General features: G+C 38.3%; 1 protein-coding gene across 2 annotated transcripts in view; it reads left to right on the top strand.

Annotated features, from left to right (window-relative positions):
- The window catches only part of LOC140501668 (F-actin-capping protein subunit beta-like), a 137,740-nt gene that overhangs the window by 101,700 nt on the left and 13,961 nt on the right, over positions 1 to 22,079 (top strand). Inside the window, exons 3-4 of one of the 2 annotated variants that reach the window (XR_011966306.1) lie at positions 11,422 to 11,602; positions 17,419 to 20,373. The gene's annotated coding sequence lies outside the window, so the exon portion shown is untranslated. Of the gene's footprint in view, positions 1 to 11,421; positions 11,603 to 17,418; positions 20,374 to 22,079 lie in introns of those variants that run through there. The other variant, XR_011966307.1, reaches the window with a different exon arrangement.

The following is a 22,079-nucleotide window of genomic DNA, read 5'->3' as shown; positions in this document are numbered from 1 at the left end:
CTGAACCTTGAGAATTGATATTATAGAATATATATCATAAAATAAAAAGTTGTTTTTAATATTTTTTCACAAAGATATAATGACTTTTGTCAGCAAGTGCAAGCCCATGAAGGCAGAGGGAGGATATCATCCCAGAACTAGGGAAACACCACTACCAGATTTGGAGATATGATTTATAATATTTTTTTCTCCTTTTCACAAGGGCTACAAGATTCTCTCTCTGTCCCTCCATCCCTTTCATCTCTACTAGAGATTGTTACATTGCTAAAGAATAGGTATCAGAAGATTATATTGTTCAAGTGACTGAAAACTGGGCTTTTTAAAACAAATCACATTCAGTATCACATCACCTACCTAGTAAAGTTTGGGTTGGTAAGCACAGTTTGTTTGAGAATGAGGCTAATGGCATCAAAGTTGTGATTGAAATTACTTTTGATCCAAAACAATACTGTTCTAACCCAGTGCTAGAGCTGTTAATTTCATCTCCATATGGACCTGTTAGCTTCACATAAAGTTTTGCTTTGTTTGATGTCTAAAAATTAAATCATAAGCAGTCATGTCATATTTGCTATTGGAAACAAGAGGGCTAAAGAAGGGAGGTGGTATGCTCATTCAGTGCAAAACCATTCCTATCATGGGAATAATGATGCACGGTACATGTATGCTACCCCAGTAGCAGATTCATATCTAGAAATTCTGGTTTTGAGGCAAGTGCCCTTTGGGGCAAGTAGTCCAAAACCTTCTTCTCAAATCACCTTTTTTTAAAAATTTTATATTCCCCTAGTTACATGTAAAAACAATTTTTAATATTTGTTTTTTAAAACAAATTTTATCTTTCAATTTTATCTATCAATTTTATCAGTTTCAAATTATCTTCTTTATTCCTCCTCCCCCCCATTGAGAAGGAAAACAGTTCTCTATAGATTATACATATGTATCATGCAAAATATTTCCACATTAGTCATGTTGTGAAAGAAAACAGACAAAAAAATAAAACCTCAAGAAAAATAAAGAAGTTCAAAAAAGTATGCTTCAATCTGTATTTAGACACCATTAGTTCTTTCTCTGGAGATGGATAGCATTTTTCATCATAAGTTCTTCAGAGTTGTCTGGGATCATTGTATTGTTGAGAATAGTTAAGTCACTCATTGCTGATCATCTTATAATGTTGTTGCTTTGTACCCAGTACATTTCACTTTGCATCAGCTCATGTCAGTCTTTCCAGGTTTTTTCTGAGAGCATCCTGCTCATTATTTCTTATAGCACAGTAGTATTCCATCATAATCATATTCCACAATTTGTTCAACAATTCCCCAAATTGATGGGCATCCCCTCAATTTCCAATTCTTTGCCACCAAAAAATAACCACTATAAATATTTTGGTACTTATCTGTCCTTTTCCTTTTGTAAAATCCCTTTTGGGATACAGACCTACTTGTGGTATTACTAGGTCAAAGGCTGTGCATGGTTTTATAGCTGTTGGGGCATAGTTTCAAATTGCTCTACTGAATCATTTCACATTCCACCAACAGTACATTAATATCTCATTTTTTCCACCTTCCCTCCAACATTTGTCATTTTCCTTTTCTGTCCTATTAGCTAATCTAATCATAGGTATTAAGTAGTACCTCAGAAGTGTTTTAATTTGAATTTCTCCAATCAGTAGTGAGTTAGAACATTTTTTCATATAGCTATAGAAGGCTTGGATTACTTCATCTGAAAACTGTTCATATCTTTTGTCATTTAGGGAATGGTTCTTGTTTTTATAAATTTGACTTAGTTTTCTATATGTATGAGAAATGAGGCCTTTATCAGAGAACTTGCTTCAAAGTTTCTTTTCATGGTTACTATTGCTAAATGTATTTCCTCCATCCTATGCCCCCATTTATTGTATTCTCTCTCTCCTTTCACCCTGTCCCTCCTCAAAAGTGTTTTGTTTCTGACTACCCCTCCCCCAAACAACCCTCCCTTCTATCAGTCCCCCCTTGTCTTATCCCTTTTCTCTCCTACTTTCCATTATGGTAAGATAGTTTTTTTATATCCAATTGAGTATGTATGTTATTCCACCATTGAGCCAATTCTGATGAAAATAAGGTTCAACTGTCTCCCCTCAACTTCCCCTTCTTTCCTTCTACTGTAAAACCTTTTTATTGTCTCTTTTACGTGACATAATTTACCCTATTCTACTTCTCCTTTTCCCTTTCTCCTTGTACATTCCTCTCTCGTACCTTAATTTTATTTTTTTAGATATCATTTCTTCATACTCATATTCAATTCAATTCACACATGTGCCCTCTGTCTACATATGCTCCTTCTAACTGCCCTATAATGAGAAAGTTCTTACAAGTTAAAAGTATCATCTTTCCATGTAGGAATGTAAACAGTCTAACCTTATTAAGTTTCTTGTGATTTTTCTTTCCTGTTATCTTTTTATGCTTTTCTTGAGTCTTATATTTGAAAGTCAAATTTCCTATTCAGCTCTGGTAATGCTTGGAAACCCTCTATTTCATTGAATGTCCATTTTTTCTCCTGAAGGATTATGCTCAGTTTTTCTGGGTCGTTTGTAATTGGATTCTTGCTTGTAATTCTAGCTCCTTTACCCTCTGTAATATCATGTTCTAAACCCTAAGATTCTATAATCTTTTGTTATTCTGACTGTGACTCCATAATACTTGGATTGTTTCTTTCTTGTTGCTCGCAATATTTTATCCTTGACCTGGGAGCTCTGGAATTTGACTATAATATTCCTTGGATATTCAGAAAATTCCAAGCTCTTCCAGATTTTTCCCATAGAACAAGACAGAATAAAGCCTCAGGGTGAACATAGAGTCATAAAGGTAAACAAGAATTGGGGCAGAACAGTGGTTCCTCCTTGGACAACCAGAGAAGATCCAAAGAAAAATCCCAGGACAGAGATTTGGTTCCTGTGAAGAGTAAACACCTCTAGATTAGTTCCACTGAAATAACAAGCAGTGACCTTTTGGGCTAGCTGGGTTGGGAGCAGCCTTGACCCCAGGCACAGGAATTTTCACCTCCTGGACAGTGTGGAAAGTTGAGGATCTAAGTGAGGGAAGATTGAGGGAAACTCTGCTGAAAAGGGACACCAGGCCCAGCTGTGATGCCCATATGTGACCCTGGACAAGAAAGAAATAGCATACATTCAGTGAATGCAGAAGCAGTGGGGCAGGGATGCCACTGGCTGTGGACACTTACAGGAGGGTGAAGTTCTTGATTACAGTTCCAGGCCAACGGGGAATACTGAAGGAGGATCTGAGACCAGAGGCATCATCCCCCATACCCTAGGACTAGAAGTGATTAGAATAATAAGCTATTACAAATATTAAAAAAATAATAAACAAGAAAAGGAAAAAGAATCCAATTATAGAAAGTTATTATGGAAATAAAGAAGACTGGTGTTCATCTTTAGAGGAGGATACCAAAGCAAAAAAAAAAAAGCCTCTTCTACCCCAAAGAGTAATGTCAAATGGTTACCTTCTCAAAAATAATTCATAGAAGAACTTAAAAAAAACTTAAAAAATCAAATTAGAGAGATTAAGAAAAAAATTCATAAATAAAACCGATCTAAGAAAAACAGGAAGATTATGAAAAGAAAGTCAACCATCTGGAAGAGGAGATCAAAGAAGAAAATGACTCCTTGAAAATTGGAATTGGACAAGGGGAAGCCAGTGAAGTTATGAGGTCAAGACATAATAAAATCAAATATAAAGAATGAAAAAACAGAAGAGAATGTGAAACATCTCATAAGAAAAACAACTGATCTTGAGTACAGATCAAGAAGAGGAGACATAAGAATAATTAGACTACCTGAACACTACAATCAGAAAAAATATCTTGATATAATAATATGAGAAATAATTAAAGAAAATTGTGCTGAAGTGGTAGAACAAGAGGAGAAACTAGAAATACAAAAAAAAATCCACTCAGCACCACCTGAAAAAGATCCTATGAGGAAAACTTACAGGAATATCATAGTCAGATTCCAAAACCCTCAGCTCAAGAATAAAATATTTTGAACAAGGAAAAAAAATTGAAATATGATAGAACTACAATTAGAATCACACAAGACCTAACAGTGGTGACACTAAAATACCACAGGTCTTGGATTGTGTTCATCCTTCGTTGCTGCAAGAAGACCATGCCATCAGAGAAATGAGGACATGACTTGCACTTGACTTTGTTTTGAGTGAGGAAGGGTTGTACAGGTCACCAGCCTCACTTCTCTTCCAGAGCCATCTGAATCCAGTGACCTGATATTCCTCAGGATGACTGGAGATGACCCAGGATGCACTGGAAGACCTTGGGCCCTTTAGGCCAAGGTCTTTGCAGGTACTCACTTAGGGTGAGGCAAGGCCCATTCATTGAATAGGCCTGCTTAAGAAGTAGCCAGGGCATGGCCCCTTTAAGGCCAAGAAAAAGAAAGACATCAGGCTGGGAAAGAAAGAGCAACAGTTACTATTGATAATCACTCTAAAACCAGGAGGGTCCAGAAGAACTCTTAGGCAGGGGCCCATTGGCGTCCCAGCTTCATAGTGCAGTAGGCTTAAGGTTTTGGGAAAGGACAGGACAGGACAGGTCTTAGAACACTGTCTGGTTGGTTGGTTGTTGTCCTCCCTTTTCGAAGAGGACCAAAATGACATCACCATGATGAAGTGAAGTTTCAGTGTGTCTAACTGTGGCTGATCAGACCAATACAACCTCAAAATGCTCTACCACAGGTTATATTCACATGCAACACTATATATTGAAGAGCAAAAGAACTGGGGTGGCAACTGAAAATTTCATACCCAGCAAAGTTAAACATAATCCTGAATGAAAAAATGGATATCCAAAGAATTACAAGACTTTTCAGGATTTTGTTGCAAAAAAACAAAACAAAGCCCCAATTGTAGTAGAAATTTTGATATGCAGGATTCAAGAACAGTATGAGGTATATATCAAAGACTAATTACAAGGGACTGAATAAGGACAGCCTATTTACTTTTTATATGAAGAAGTATAAAACATATATCTAAGATTATTATTAATAATTGGGTAGTTTGAAAGAAACATTAGGGTAGATCTGAGTATTATGTGATTTAAAAAAGTAAAACTGTTTAGGAAAAGGTAGAAGGAAAATGAGATACAAGGAGAAGAACTAGCACAGAGGAAGTAGATGGGGGAGGAGGACTGGTAGTTCTAGAACCCTACTCTTATTGGAAATGGGTTAAAGAGGGAACAATATAAATATACCTAGAAGGGTATAGAAGTCTTTTAAATTCAGAAAGAAATAAAAGGCTAAGGTGATAAGTAAAGGAAAGAGAATAAGAGAGGGATTTTTAAAGAGAATCCTACTTGCATCAGATCTAGGTTAAAGAGAGAACAATATATTTAGAAAGGAATAAACATATTCTAAATTTACAAAGAAATAAGAGGGTGAAGAAATAGTATAAGAGGGAAGCAGAGAAGGGTCTAGATTAATGGGAATGGGATAAAGAGGGAATAACAAATGTTTGGAAGGCTATAAAAGTATAGATAGAAACAAGAGGAAAAGGGAAAAGAATGGGGTGGGGGAGAGGATAAAGGAGGGATCTTTGGAGAAGGGGGTTAAGTAATAGGAAGAAGAGTCAGGAGGGATAGGAAATAAGAGATACACACGAACATAAAAATAAAGATCAGGAGTAGAATTTATTAGGAAAAAGTTGGGTAGTTATCATGATCTCAGAAAAAGTTAAAGCTAAAATAGATTTAATCAAAAGAGAAAGAAATAGGGAAACTGTACTATATGTCAGCCATATTAGTCAATATTGTTTTAGGCTATTTAAAACAACTAGACAGTGTGATGTAGGAAATGATGAGTTGGTGGACTTAGAAAAATATGGAAAGACTTGGACTTATGAGAGAAGAAGTTATCCACCCTTAGAGAAACAGGACAAACAAGTATAATATAATCTTACATAGATGTATATGAATGTATATGTCTATATATGAGTATGCTTTTAGTATCTAAGTGTATATATATATATATATATATATATGAATATGTAAGTATACACACACGAACACACACATATGTATTTGTGCTTAATTCTGGCTTTTGGAGGTATGGGGTTTGGTAGGCAGGCAGAAAGACCAAAGTAAAGAGTACATAGCAAAGCACAAAAGAAAACTTGCAAGAAAACCAAGATGGATAACTCTGAACACAATGTGTAGTATTATATAGGCTTTCTTGAAATGAAAATTTATTGCTGTATATTTTGAATCCAATCTTATGTTCTGTTGTGCACATGGCAATACTTACTTTTTCATTTCTTGTTTTTCTTATTAAGCTTATATTTCTTTTTTCCTTATTGTGTATTTAAGTTTAAAATAATTTAATAATGAAAAGAAAGATGATATCTAGGCTCTTTTTCTAGTCATACCTTTCTGGCAGTTCAATATTTTTAAAATGATCTCTCCTGGATCTGTTTTCCAGGTCAGTTGTTTTTCCATTAAGATATTTCACATTGTCTTCTATTTTTTCATTCTTTTGGTTTTGCTTTATTGTGTTTTTTGATTTATCATAAAGTCATTAGCTTCCATTTGCTCAATTCTAATTTTTAGGGAGTTTTTTTCTTTAGTAAATTTTTGTGCCTCTTCTTCCATTTGACTAATTCTGCTTTTTAAGGCATTCTTCTCCTCACTGGATTCTTGTGCATCTTCTACCATTTGACCTAGTCTGTTTTTGAAGTATTATTTTTCTCAGTATTTTTTTGTTCCTCTTTTACCAAGCTGTTAACTCCTTTTCCATGATTTTCTTTCATCACTCTCATTTCTCTTCCCAGTTTTTCCTCTACCTCTCTTATTTGCTTTTCACAATCCTTTTTGAGTTCTTCCATGCCCTTAGACTAATTCACATTTTTATTAGAGGTTTTAGATGTAGGAGCTTCAACTTTATCTTCTTCTGAGTGTGTGTTTTGATCTTTCTTGTCACTGTAGTGACTTTCTATGGTTATTTTCTCAGCCTATTTCTTGATTTTTAACACTTTGTTAAAGTAGGGGGGCTCTGCTTCCAGGGTGAAGGGAGCATTTCCCCAAGCTTCAGGGGTTTGTGCAGATGTTTTCAGAGATACTTCCAGGTACTTGTAAATTTTCAATTTTTCTAAGTTGATAGGATCTAAGGAGAGGTGTTTACCAATCTCCTGACCTATCTTCTGGTCTGTGAGTGACTGTAAGAACTCTTTTGTGCCCTGGAACTGTGAGGAAGGTGCCCCCCTCCACTGCTGCTGCAAACTCTGGTATGCTAGTTCTCCTCCTTGCCTGGGACTGCCACCCAGGACTGCAACCTAGAGCTGAGTATGGGCAAAGCAACAGAGTACTGCTGTGGTGCTAGCAAAGAGGCCCTTGCAATCCTTCCTGACCAGTTGTTTGACTCCTCACACCCCACCACTATATGTGATCTCAGAGTTCTGGAAGCAGCTTCAGCTATTGTCGATTCAGTGATTCCCAGGGCCTGCTCCTCCTGGTTTGCTGGGGCTGAGTCAGTGCTAGGCCTGTAATAGACTATGCTCCATGCTCACCCAGGTGAGTCACATCTTTCCTGCTGAACTTATAAGTTGTCTTTGGATGCAAAATTATTTCACCCCATCTTCTGTGGGTTTTGCTCGTCTGAGAATTATTCAATGGCATTATTTATGTTTGGAGGGTTTGGGGGGAGAGTTCAGACAAGAGTTCTCTACCATCTCGGCTCCTCCCCCTCAAATTACCTTTTAAAGATAAATTTTAAATTGTTAAATAAGTTTTAAAGATGACAATAAACATTTAAGCAGGAGCTGGGAAGACCTAGGTTCATGTTCCTCCACTGACACAAGCTGCCCATGTAAACTGTGACAAGTCATGTAGCCTCTTGGTGCTCTAGGGCCTAGGTAACTCCCTAAAACTCTCAGTGGCAGAGAGGGCGCCATCGTGCAAGGCAAGGCATTTGTCATAGAGGAGTTTCATATATCAATAAAGTGAGAAGTTCAATCCCTATCGCTATCCTAGGTGAACATGGACAGGTACCTTGAGGGGAGACCTTTGAAGCACAAGTCAACACTGAGGGATATTATTATTCCATGGCAGGGAAACAGAGACCCCCCACAGACAGCAACCCTGGAACATTGAGAAACAAATGCTGTGGAGGCAGGTCGTACAGGAAGAACAAAAGTCTTCTATCTGCCAACTTCCTGTTTTAAACTAATTTTTCCTGCTAGCTCATACTAAGCTCAGTTGTATTTTACTGGGTGAAAGAACTGAAATGTTGTTGATCCTTAAATTTCAGGACTGTGGGTCAAAATGCCAGTTCCTTCACCCTAGTTAGAGCTCTGCTCAAAGTTGTAGTCATCATAGTACATAACCACTCTTGTTTATCTATATAAAAGACATTTCTCTATCTGCAGAGAGGCCATTGGAGTACAATACTGAATAATAGAGTTCAAAGTATTGCTGAAATAATTTTAAAGGTTCTGTTGAAATAAATGGCACGTTGGCTATGTGCGGGTATGCATGGGTATATCGTGTGTCCCTATTTCCCTTTGAGAGATGCTGTTGCTCATGTTATTTGTAATGTTATTTTGCCTAGAAAGACTCAGCATGTGATCAGCAGCCTTATACGGTATCCTATAATCTTGGTGTTAAAAGTGCCATTATAATCGCAGGAATAAAGATTTCATTGATTTGGAGCATTATTGTGTCAGAGGAGGACTTCTCAGGGTTCCTCTGAATATATTGACATCTAGTATTCCAAAGGATTTTTAAAAAACCATTTCTGAATTTGATGTAAAATTCTTCAACTCTGAGAGCTTTGCTGCCTTAAAGTAAATGGGCCACTTGAGTAATCCAGCAAATTGGATGCACTCAAATGACATTTTTGTTGCTTTGAAGCTCTTTATCACATAGCACTGTAATAATAATTGACATCTGTATAATTTTCAAAGTTTACAAAACCTCTTCCACACATTATTTCATTTCAATAATAATAGTTCTTATTAATGAAGCTTATGTAATTTATAAAGCACTTTTCTTGCAATAAGGTAGGTAAAGCAAATATTTCATTACTATACCCATTTTGCAGATGAAGAAATGAAGTCTAAAGAATTGAATTGACTTGCCTAAGATACCAGGGCTAGTAAGTTGTGAAGCTGGGACTTGAAGCTAGGTCCTCTGACTCCAACGAAGTGCTCCTTCCACTGTACTGCATGGATCCAAACGACATGGAAAGTTTGCCCATTTTGGAGGGATTTTGTCTGGTTATATTTCCTTTGTTTTCATATTAAGCAGGAGGTAGGATCGGTATGAAGGGAAGGCCTGCTGTATTTGAAAGAGTAAAGATTTCCTGATGAGATGGTTCCCTGAATGGAAAGCAAGACCACCTAGCTCTCCCATGTCTGCTCTAGCAAAACCCCGAAGTTCTTATCTGACCAAATAATGACTGAGTAATCTAATGAAAAACCATAGGAAGTTTTTTCTTTCACCACAGAACTGTGGAAGTCAACCAGAAGCCTGTGAGCAGCAACAGGAAAGGGGACTGTGCCCATGCTGAGTAGCCTTCCATCATGACCAGAGATAGGAAACATGGAACTTTCAAGGCTCTGGAAATGGCAGTGGGCAGTAACTGGTCAGTCACTAGCATAGATAGGACAGCCCAGGACTAGGGACTCAGAGGGCCCTAACACCCTATATTGGAAATCTCAAATATGGGAGGGGCGCAGAGAGTGGCACTAATCCTGGGAGGTGGAGGTCAGAGTAACCCAGGGGATTTAGGACAAGACCAAGGAGGGCAGACTAGTAGCAAGGCACTAAAGGGAGGCAGTGGAATTTCCTATCTTGGAGGCAGCAGAGTAGTGGAATGCTGAGTAAAAGCCACAGGGACAGATTCGGTCTCTATATGGGGACACTTCAGAATGACAGCCCTCAAGGTCTGGGATGAGCCAAGTACAGTGGTCTGGTTTGGTCACAAACATCATGGCCTGGGGCAGGCAGGTAGGAGGGTATTAGGGAGAAGGGGATAGAAACCACTGAAGGGGTAGAATTCTAGAGGTATAGGCTGGCTTCTTGATGGAGAATGCTTTGTTTTCTAGGAGATATAGAAGCCTCTACAGGCTCCAGGTGGAGTTTGTGTTACACTCCATCCTTCACTTCAGGAGCTAACACCCCTTCACCTTTCAAAAACTTCAAAATATATATTTTCAAATAATATATTCATATATTTCAAATAATATATTCAAAGTATTAAAAAATATACTGAAAAGTATAATCAGCTTTAGAAGCACATTACTTCTTTCATTCAACAAAATGGTAATATTCTTCCATGGGCCTTAGTGCTACTGAATTTGTCCCTGAAAACTTCAGCAGCCCATCTAGGTATACATTTTGAAAGCCAAACATTTACCCCCTTAGATATAATACAATGGATTCTATGGTCCCCTTTAGCCCTAAGATGCTGAGATCCCATCATCCTCCCACCTCTACCCTGGGCCCACTCTCATATAGGGGACTATACCTCTTTATCAAGTCATCTCAAAGTTCAGAGGGACTTCAGAGGTCATTTAGTCTAACCAAAACCTGAGTAGGAATCTCCTCTAAATCATTTCCAGTATATGGTCATCTAGCCTCTATTTGAAGATCCCCAGTGACAGGGAACTCATCACTTCACAGCAGAGCTATAGCCATCAATTCTATCTACACTGAGCCACAAAACATGCCCGGGGAAGGCTTAAGATAAATTCAGTGGTGGGATGATGTTTGGTGGGGAAGGAGAGATGTGGAGGGAAAAGAAGACTTTAGATCTCAGGACAAAAGGCCTGATCTGGGGAGAGACTCAGAGACCCTTCCTATTGGTGCAGAAACAGAGACCACCAGGAACCCCCTATAGAAGGAGTTCGGAAGACTTGTAGAAGGAGCATGGCACCTTGGGTCTGGGTGAAACTCTCTTTGGGCACAGTTGCTGTGGAGAGAAAGTATGCCATCTGATAGCTTACTATCATAATTATTTGGCACCCCCCAACTGTAGTGCTTCCCCTTGCCCCAATGACCTTATATTTATTTCATATGTTTTTTGTAACCCTTGTATATATGTTGTCACTCTTAATTATATTTAAGCACCTTCAGGGCAGAGAGTGTTCCATTTTTGTCTTTATACACCCAGCACTTCACCCATTACCTGGCACATAGTAGGTGCTTAATAAGTGTTGATTGATTGATTTCTTATTAGGTGCTAAGGTGAGTTGTTTCTGCCCACTAATGAGCACAAATTCTGTCTGTGTCCTCCAACCCCCAGTTGCCCTACTTATGGCTTTGCCTTCCTGGGTAGTCCATTTCTCTTTGAGACAACTCTAATTGCTAGAAAACTTTTTCTTACATTGAACAAAAATCTACCTCTGAGCAACTTCTATTTGTTGTTCCTAGTTCTCCAAAATGAGTCTTCCAAACCTTTTTTCATTCTCCTGGTCACCTACCTCAAGATTGTTGATGATCTTCCTAAAATGGGGTGCCTGGAACTGAACACGGAGAGCCTACTACCCAGGAAAGCAGAGGAAAGTTCTCGAGAGCAGCAGCAAGGTGGAATGAAGTTCACAGATCCCATTTGGTAAGTGCACTTTCTCTTTTATACTTAGGTACTCTGATCTTAGATCTTGGCTGCTTCTAGGTGCTAAATGAATCCAGCCTTGCCTGTCCCATTCCCTCTTCTATCCCTCTTCTTACCAAATCAGGTAAGGGAAATAGTGGGTGGTTCTAGAGAACAGTGACAAGAGGAAATTGGGTGTTCTATCTCATTAGATTTTTCTCCCTTTTCTACTGGAGTTCTCTCTCCTTGTGTTTTATCTGCTTCTAACTGTCAAATAAATTAATTCTTGGATTCCTAGTGGGGCCAGAGAGTCTAGGGTCTAGAAAAGTGGAGGGAAGTACCTGGCCCTCAGTGGCGTGATAAAGTGTGACACATTCTATTAGTTTCTGCAATCTCATGTCTTGCAAATTGGCATGTTGGTACAGTCGTTGTCCTTGAGAGTTAACTAAATGGGTACTATAAGGAAGAAAGGACTGTAAAACTCACTTCAAGCAAGCATGGAGGAAATGGAGAATTTTTCATTGCCCTATATAGATGGTGTAACTTGGATACCTTCCAGTACCATGTAAACACAAATGCTGGGTTTCTCCCAGTACCACATAACACAAATATATGTATATATGTATGTGTATATACTTACATATACACACACAATGCAGGTTGGTTCTATCCTAGAGGAGAAAATGAAAGAAGTTGAAGTATGTATTACTGTATTCCAGGTTACCGGGGAGAATGTAGGCTTCTTTAGGGCAGAGGAGTCTCATTTTTAAATTTGTATTCCCAGAACCTAGAAAATGGTAGAGGCTTAATAAAATCCTGTTGATTTATTAAATGAATGTTCCTTGAAAGACTATAAAAAATGAATGAATAAAAAAGCATTTATTAAGCACTTACTATATGTTAAGCACTGTACTAAGTGCTAGAGATACAACTAAAAACTTGGGATAGTTCCTATTCTCAAGGAACTCAGACTCTAATTAGAAGAGACAACATCTATAAAAGAGTTTGTCTGCAGAGACCTGGAAGTCCTAAGGGTACAATGAGTGGATGGCAAAGCTCAGACCTGTATCTGATGAGATTGTCTAAGCATCTGGAGGGTATAGCTACTGGGCATGTGGTAAGCCTAAGAGGATTTTATGAGGGAGTGGCAAGGCAGATAGCAAAGTTGGTGGTCTTCCATATCACTGGAAAGCTTGTAAGAATTGGTTCATGGAGGAAATGAGGAAGATAGAGGAATACTTAAAGAGGGAATTCTCACCAATATCAGGAACCTGACTGGTGAAAGGATTGTGATACAGAGAAGGACAGGAAGAAGGAGCATTGTACTTGCAGTGATATGTACATGAGGTTCCTTCTAGAGATGGGGGAACTGGACCATCTCTAGAGGATGCAACTTCTTCTACTTCCAAGAAAGGTGATATGAATACATAGGTATTGTCAAGTAAACAGTCATTCAATAATAAATATTGTCTCAGAATTGGAATTGAACTCAGAGATTATCTATTCTAAATTGTATCTAAGCAAGAATCCCTTCTATAAAATATCTAACAAGTGATTATTTATTTTTCCTTGGAGATCTCCATTTTGGGAGACTCTATTATCTCTCTAGTGGCAGCTAGATGGCAGGACTTGAATGACCTCGAGCACCCAGTACCTGTGTAACCCTGGACAAGTCAGTTAACCCTTCCCTGCCTCAGTTTTCCAGATTGTAATATGGAGATATCAATAGCACTTTGCTTCCAGGACTGTTGTGAATATCAAGTGAGATAACTGTAAAGGATTTAGCATAGAGTCTGGCACATAGTAGGTGCTTAATAAATGCATATTTCCTTACTTTCCAAGGCAGTCCATTCTTTTTATTTTTTGATAGCCCTACTTATTAAGAGTTTTTCCTCCCTGATTTCAAGTCTAGACTCGTCTCTTTACAACTTCTACCCAGTGCTTGCAGCTTTGTCCTCTAGGATCAAGTAGAATAAATCTAATCCCTCTTCCGTATAACAATCTTTCAAGTATTGAAGACAACTATCATGTTTGACCCATAATGACTCTCTTTTCCAGGGTAATCATCATTGCAAGGCTATTCACCATTTTGGTTGTCCTATGGATACTTCCTAGTTTAGTTCTGCCTTTCCTATTATATGGCATCTGGAACTGACTAGAGTATTCCATCTGGAGGCAATTGGGGTTAAGTGACTTGCCCAGGGTCACACAGCTTTTAAATACCTGAGGCTGGATTTGAACTCAGGTCCTCCTGACTCCAGGGCTAGTGTTCTATCCATCATACCACCTAGCTGCCCCTCCAGATGTAGTCTCAAGAGGGCTTTCACCTCCCTGTTACTAGACATTATCTCTCTCTTAAAGTAGCCTAAGACTGCATTAGCTTTGTTGGTTGCCATATCACATTAACTCATAACTCATGTTGAGATTGTTGGCCATAGAAACTACCTTCTCTTCTTCATATGAAGTGTTGCCTAGCTGCATCTTCTCTATTTTATACTCATGACATTGATTTAAAAAAACCCCTATAACACTCATATATAAACCTTTATCTTTATCTCTATTTGATTTTGTTTTGCCTCATTCAATTTAATATTCTCATGTACCAAGGTATGTCTTGTCTTTGACATCAATTGTTTTACATATCTCTCCTAGTTTTATGCCTTCTATAAATTTGCGCATACGCTTTCTCTCCATATATACACTATATGTGTGTATGTGTGTCTGTCTGTGTCTATCTATCTATCTATCTATCTATCTATCTATCTATCTATCTATCTATCTATGTATCTATCTATCTATATGCCTTTTTTATTTATTGATAAAAACAAGAGGGAGCCAGTGTGAAATAATATAACTAATACTGAATTTGGAGTCAAGAGGACTTCTGTTCAAAATCTGCACCTCTTGTATATTATCTGCATGACTTGGAGCAAATCATTTAATTTCTCTGTACCTATGCCAAATCAAGTCAACAAAATTGTATCAGAGGGAAGGGAACAAGTAGTTGTACAGTGCCTACTATGTTCCAGGTTCTATACTTTCTTTTCTACAAGTATTATCTCATTTTATTGGTGCAACAACTCTAGGAGTATGTGATATTATAATCTCCATTTTAGAATTGAGAAAATTGAGACAAACAGAGGATAAGTGACTTGCCCAGGGTCACACAGCTGGCTAGTGTCTGAGGCTGGATTTGAACTTGATTCTTCCTGATTCCAGATCCATCTGTGTGTGTGTGTGTGTGTGTGTGTGTGTTCATCTTTCAGAGCCGAAGAAAACCATGCCATCAGAGAAATAATGACATGACTTGCACTTGACTTTGTTTTGAGTGAGGGAGGGCTGTGCAGGTCACCAGCGTCACTTCTCCTCCAGAGTCATCTGAATTCAGTGACCAGATATTCATCAGGATGACTAGAGATGACCCAGGATGAGGCAATTGGGGTTAAGTGACTTGCCCAAGGTCACACAGCTATGAGTGTCAAGTGTCTGAGGTGAGATTTGAACTCAGGTCCTCCTAACTCCTGCATTGGTGCTCTAGCCACTGCACCACCTAGCTGCCCCCAGATCCTACTCTATCTGCTTCACAAACCCTAACCCTCAGGTGCCTGCTTACTTATTAAGCACTTACTAAGTATAGTGCTAAGCACTAAGAAACCAAATAGAATAAAAAAATAAAAAGATCTTGCCCTCAAGGAGTTTACATTCTAATGAAGAAAGAAAACCTATAAAAGGAAGTTGAAAAGCCAGGGGATTCAGGAAGGGGAAAAGGTACCCACAAGATGGAAAAAGAAGTTGTAAGAGCCCAAAGTGGATCCTAGAGAGCACATGGGAGTAGCTTGGGCACATCCTTAAAATGGAGGCTCTGGAAGAGACTAATCAGGTAGAGAAAGGAGCCCCAGAGGTAGAGATGTCTTATAGATTAAGATAGCTACTGAGGAATGGTGAAGAAAGACTTTCTGAAAGAAGTATGGAGGAGGAAACTTAAATTAAGGAGTCAGGCTAGATGTCTTCTAAGCTTCTTTCTAGCTGTAAATATGTGATCTCATGTTAAACAGCTTCTCTTTACAAGCTGACATCAAACCACTAACTCTTTGGACCTATTTAGTCATCTAGTTCTGGAATAACCCGATTGACCAGCTCTCTTCCCCTCTCCATCCTTTTCCCCAGTGATAGCATCAGAGACTTTCGTCAAGTCAGTTGCTAAAATCTCAGTAGACTATGTCTGTAGCAACAAAACATGGACATGTTGAGTTTGATATGTTTCTGGAACATCCAGTTTGAAATTTTGGGTAGACAGTTGCTGATATGAGACTAATGTATTCAAATAAGAGACTTGGGCCTGAGATAGGTTTATATGTGTGTCTACACACATACATACACACATATATACACACAGATATGTATATATACACATATACACATACAACCATATATATATATAGATAAATATATTTATGAATAGATAAATAGAGTTAATAATGAAACCCATAGGGCCAAGAGAAAGATAGAGGCAGAGACACACAGAGAAATCGTGTATAGAGCAGAGGTTCTTAACTTTTTGTGTGTCATAGATCTTTTTTGGCAGTCTGCCAAAGCCTATGGACCCTTTCTCAGAAAAATGTTTTTAAATGAATAAAATATATAGGAATAGAACCCAATTGTATTGATAGATATTTATAATTTTTTTAAAGTACCAAGACCTCAGGCTAAGAACCCTGGTATTTTTTGTAGGGAGAGAAGAGGTTCCCCAGAGCTTTGGGGAACCGCCATAATTAGGAGATGAAGAAGTCAGGCAAATAGAAAGAGATTAAGTCTATAAGTCCAACCATAAACTGCTACTTAAACGTAAGTTATTTTATATTTTATATCCTTATTTTTATTATATATGAACACTAAAAGGAATCTCAATGCCAAGAAAAGACTCATCAGCTCCGTTTAGGCATGAAAGACCAAATCTTCGGTCTGGGTATCAGGAAAACTGGGTTCCAGACTTGGCTCTGTCATTAACTTGATTGTGTAGCTCTAGTTGCTTAGCTTCTCTGGGCTTCTATTTTTCCATCTGTAGGATAAGGGAGTGGGATTAGATGACCTCCAAAGGCCTTTCACTCTAACATTGTACGATTCTTTCTAGTTCCCTAAGGAGGCTATGTGTTGCCATCCTCAGCTCTGAGATCAGGCCCAGAGTCCTTTGCTTTTTCACTAAGCAGTTTCTTGAGTGAATTTCATTAGCCTTGCTAACCTTGCAGAGGGGAAAACAGCTCCATTAAAAAAAAAAAAAACCTTCTCTGTTTTGCTTCTCTTATATATCTGAGCAAACACCAGCATCTCTCTCTGTTTCTCTCTCTCTATTTTTTATATTCAGCTTGATGGAAATTCAGTGAGTTTTTCCCCTTTGCCCTCTGTTTATTTTCGTGTCTTACTGTGTTTCAATGTACAACCAAGATGTTAATGTTTTCTGTCTAATAAACAGGACATCTGTAACCTCCCCGCCTAATGTTCTCAATCAGCCTGGCTATTAACTAGTAGAGAACTAGTTTGAACCATGAGACCCAAGGTCACTTTCACTGTTCATTCATTTGCATTCCCCCAAATAAAGCAATGCAAATGTCCCCTTGGAAAGCCCACTGCTCTTAATATATCATTGCTTTGCTTCTGACATCTAGGACAAATCATACAACCTGCCAGGCGCCCTGCTAAATTAATTCCTCTCATTCACACTTGGTGACCCCTGTGTTCCTAGGGCATAGGAGAATGCCCTATATTTATACCTGCAGTAACCATAGTAATAATTCATATTTCTATAACACTTTATGGTTTATAAAGTATTTTTCTTACAGGTTCTCAGGGTGCTAAAAAAATTACCTGGCTGCTGAGTAGCCAGGGCTGCTGATGAGACGCGAGGCTTGGAGGAGGAAGAGTTTTATTCTAAACTGGCCTTGGTTGGAAGCTCCCAATATGACAGTGCCACTTCCTGAATTGGTCCTGCCCTGCCTTCTCATGTTATCAGAGAAGCCACCTTCAGAAGTGAAGGCAACCTCCTTGTGTAACTCAGCTGGAGGTACTTCCCCTGCTCCTGATTCTGATGTTGTAGGTTTTCACTCCTGGTTAACTAATAGCTACCCTTGAAAAAGGAATGATGAAAGAGACACAGAAGAAATACCATATTTGTTGGTGTATCTCCTTTCCTAAATCTCACCTATCTCACCTGGCAATTATTATATGAGCCTTCTAAATGGTTGCCCTGCCTCAGGTAAACTTCCTCTCCAATTCATCCTCCACATAGCTGTCAAAGATATTTTCCTAAATAGAAGTCTTGCCACATTACTCCCCTGCTCATTAAACTTAAGTGACTCCCTGTGACCTCTTGGATCAAATACACATTTCTTTGGCATTTATAGGAATTACAACCTGATTCGTACCTACCTTTCCAGGCTTATTTTACATTGCTTCCATTTACACACTCTAATCTAGTTGGGCAGCTAGGTGGTGCAGTGGATAGAGCACCAGTGCAGGAGTCAGGAGGACCTGAGTTCAAATCTCACCTCAGACACTTGACACTCACTAGCTGTGTTGTGTGACCCTGGACAACTCACTTAACCCCAATTGCTTCATCCGGGGTCATCTCCAGTCATCCTGATGAATATTTGGTCACTGGATTCAGATGACTCTGGAGGAGAAGTGAGGCTGGTGACTTGCACAGCCCTCCCTCACTCAAAACAAAGTCAAGTGCAAGTCATGTCATTATTTCTCTGATGGCATCGTCTTCTTCAGCTACGAAGGACAAACATACACACAATCTAGCTACTAGAATTCTTACTGTTCCTCACATTCGATGTTCCATCTCCTGTCTCAATGCTAATATTCTCTCCTTCTGACTCTTGGAATCCGTAATTTCTTTTAAGGTACAGATCAAATGTCCCACTATATGTATATGCATCTATAATACACATATGTATTTGCATATGTACACATGTCAATAAAAACATAATATGTGTGACACATGTGTATACATATACTTATATACATATATGTATATGTAGCACTTACTGTGGAGTCACTCACTCAACCCTGACTTGAACTGACAAGATGTGTCCTCAAAAAATAGTTGACTACTACTTCTCTCATGATTTTTAGGAGTACTATGGAGATTGATGAGGTTTCTAGTGCTGCTGCTTGTGACTCTACACTGGTATTCTCTCCATTATTACTGAAACAGTTGAAATACATTAGTTTTTAGAAAAGGGATTTACTGAGAAGGTATAGTAAGAACAGATGGTATAAAATATTTTCCCTAAACAAGGTGCACTCTGTTTCTGCATGCAGGGCCCTGAAAATAACGCCTAAAATTTAGAGGGTATGTTAGTGGGAAAGGTAAAACTCACACCTCCTAGTTAGTGAAAGATGTTTTTGTCCCTTTGTATGGTCCCCATTGAGTTCTATCAGGTGTAATTGTTTCTGGAATCCAAGGATTAACATGTTTCTAGATTCCATAGCTAGCAGTCTTTTTACCACAAGATGTCACATTCTTTGAAGCTGCTTTCTTCTTTAAAGGGCTATCTTCCTGTATCCATATGTGTTTATATTTGTTCTAGTTATGTCTTTTACTGCTCCTGGGAGCAGTATTGTGTGTTACAGTATTATCAGGTACTGTTTCAGTCTCCCTAATAATGTGGTCAGTTGTCTGGGTGTGTGAGAAAAATTATTATTTTCTTGTTATATTAATAACCAATTTACTACATGGGACCCAAAGATCCTATCTTTTTGCTTGCTCATTCAAAACTTAGCCTCTCAAGGACATTTCTGACCCTGCCCCCAAAATTCACCCCTCCTAGACCATCTTATCTAGGTGGAATTCTTACTGTAACTCCACCACTGTTCTACTCAGGTAGGACTAGGCAGAGAATAGATTCTTTTGTATAGATTGCTGGAGGGGTAATGATCTGGGAAAGTGCTGACATGATCAGAGTTATTATCTAGCCCCTCATTAGAAAAAATGCCCTCCTGGTATTATAATATTCATTTTCTCATTAATTGTTAACCAATAAGAGTTGATTTTCACCCTTAGGGACTCCCCTTTTTCTAAAAGTATTTAAATATTCAACAGCTTCCATGACGGGTCTTTGGTTTCCAAGAGAACCACTGACCTCAATTCATTGATTATCCACTAATCTAATTAATAAATTGATTGTTGATTACCAAGACACTCTATTTCTCAGACTTTTCATTTCTCTGGGGCAGGGGGAGGGCAATAACACTCCTTGTGAGTTCCCTCTCCCACTCCTCCTTATTGTCATTTAGTCTAGAACTAAGAATCTGCCACCTTAAGGATATCCTACCTTGATTCCTTCACTAATGTTTTTGCTACCAGAGTAAGTCTCCTGCTGAAATTATACAGTTATTTAAATTTCCAGTGGGCATGGTTAGCTTAGTTGGTTAGGCATTCATATTATTCCTTTTTTTTTTAACCGAATTAAAAAGAGGGATAGGCATAAACCATAATTTCATATATTAAAAATAGTTTCACATATTAAAAAATGTGACCACTCATATTCTTAACACTTTGTAATTACATTAATTGGGGATAGAGTTGGAATTCCATAGATATACTTTGATGGCTGCAAGTTATCTAACCCAAGAGAATGTAAATTTCTCGAGGCAAGGATTATGTCATTTCTGTTTTTGTGTCCCCAGAATTTAGTACAATGCTTGGCACATTTTTAGGCACTTAATACATGTTTGTTAATTGATTGCTTCTCCTAGACCATATTAAAAAAAGTACTTCCTTTTCATATCCTTTGAGCATTTATTTATTGGTAAATGACTTGTTCTTTTACATTTCAATCAGTTCTTTGTCTCGTTCTTAATTTAAAGAGTAAATGGAATTTCTTTTCCCTGTATATTTTTTCCCTGTAAGTTTTACCTTGGTTATCAGTTGTAACCTCTGTTTCAAAAGTTTCTTTTGTAAAAGTTGTAGAAGCCATTGCTGTTTCTTTAAAAGCAGAGATGCTAAAAGTTAACAGTCATTACTATCACTCTCTATAATGTTTCTTCATATGGAGTCAGGTAGAACATGGAAGTTTTTCTTTGATCTGTGAGGCTCTAAGAGGAATCAGAAGAGAAGACAAAAAAAAAACTTTCTGGCTATGATTTATTTTGTAAAGAAACATTATAAAGAGAATTTTGTGAGGAATGGGTCTGCACAGAGACTGTTCAGAATGATGGCTTGAGAGAAAATGAAGATACTAGGAATGAGACTGAGAGAGCCAAAAAGGTGATGGTCAGATTTTTTTCCTAATAAAACTATTGCAACCTTTATTTTATAAAGAGAATTTTTAAGAATGGGCTTTATGTGTTATCTTGAAAGAATTAAATAGAATTGGACTATGTTCTTAGGAACGAAACCATCTGCGGTTACAGTGATGGATTGAGATGACTCTGGTTGTGATCATTCTTATACCTAGACTTTGGCAAATAATGATCCATGTTTAAAGGCATGTGGAGTGTCAGCCTAGACAACTACTCCTGTCCAATTAAAGGAATACAATGTTATGCCCTTATACCTTAACTAAGTGAGAACATGCCTCAACCAATCAATCAAAGACCTTAGACTAAGTACAAAAGTCCTGGAAATCCATGGGATGAATTAGTGGGTGATATTGATAGGATGTTTCGATTGAGTGAAAGACTTGTAATGAATGGTCTGTGAGATTTGTGTAAATATTTGTGTAAAAATATTGTGTAAATTGGAATCAGAAAATTTGGAGTGTCTTGTGGTGGAGGAGGGAGGGAGAGGGGGGAGAGATAGAAAAAGAAAGGGAGAGAGACTGGGAAAGGGGGAGATGGAAAGGGAGAAAAGGAAGAGAGAGAGAGAGAGAGAGAGAGAGAGAGAGAGAGAGAGAGAGAGAGAGAGAGAGAAAGAGAGAAATGATTCTCATTACAACCTTGTGAGGTGGTGCTTTTATCTCAATTTTGTAATTGAGGAATCTGAGGCAGACAATGCTTGATTGACTTGCCCAGCACCACAAAGCTAGTAAGTGTCTAAGTCTGAATTTTAAGTTGGGTCTTCTTGACTCCAGGTCCAATGCTCTCAATATTTTGCTTTTTGCTGCCTAGGAATTATGTGAGACTTCATGGAGAAGGTCATATCTGGATTGGACTTAGCTGAAAATTCTGCAGATGAACATAGGGAGGGAAGGAGGATCTATTGAGGCATAGAGGCAGTGGGGCACAGCATCTCCTTAAGGTACATAGAGTATATCAGTTAAGCCACAGCGTAGAGTCTGTGGGAAAATAGTAGTATGAAATAAATAAGGAAGGGTAAGGTGATGATAGACTGCAGAGAACCTTGAATGACAGGCAAATGAATTTGAACTTTACATGTATAGCAACAGGGGTCAATAGATCATTTCTGAGAGGAGGAGTAGTATGCTTAGCTCCATGTACCAGATGCTGGATAAAGGATAGATTGGAATGAGGAGAAGATAGAAGTGGGAAGACC

The sequence above is a fragment of the Notamacropus eugenii genome, chromosome 4 (assembly GCF_028372415.1).
Source record: "Notamacropus eugenii isolate mMacEug1 chromosome 4, mMacEug1.pri_v2, whole genome shotgun sequence".
NCBI lineage: Eukaryota > Metazoa > Chordata > Mammalia > Diprotodontia > Macropodidae > Notamacropus > Notamacropus eugenii.
The sequence above is the reverse complement of the archived record's forward strand: the minus strand, read 5'-3'. Positions and strand labels throughout refer to the sequence as shown.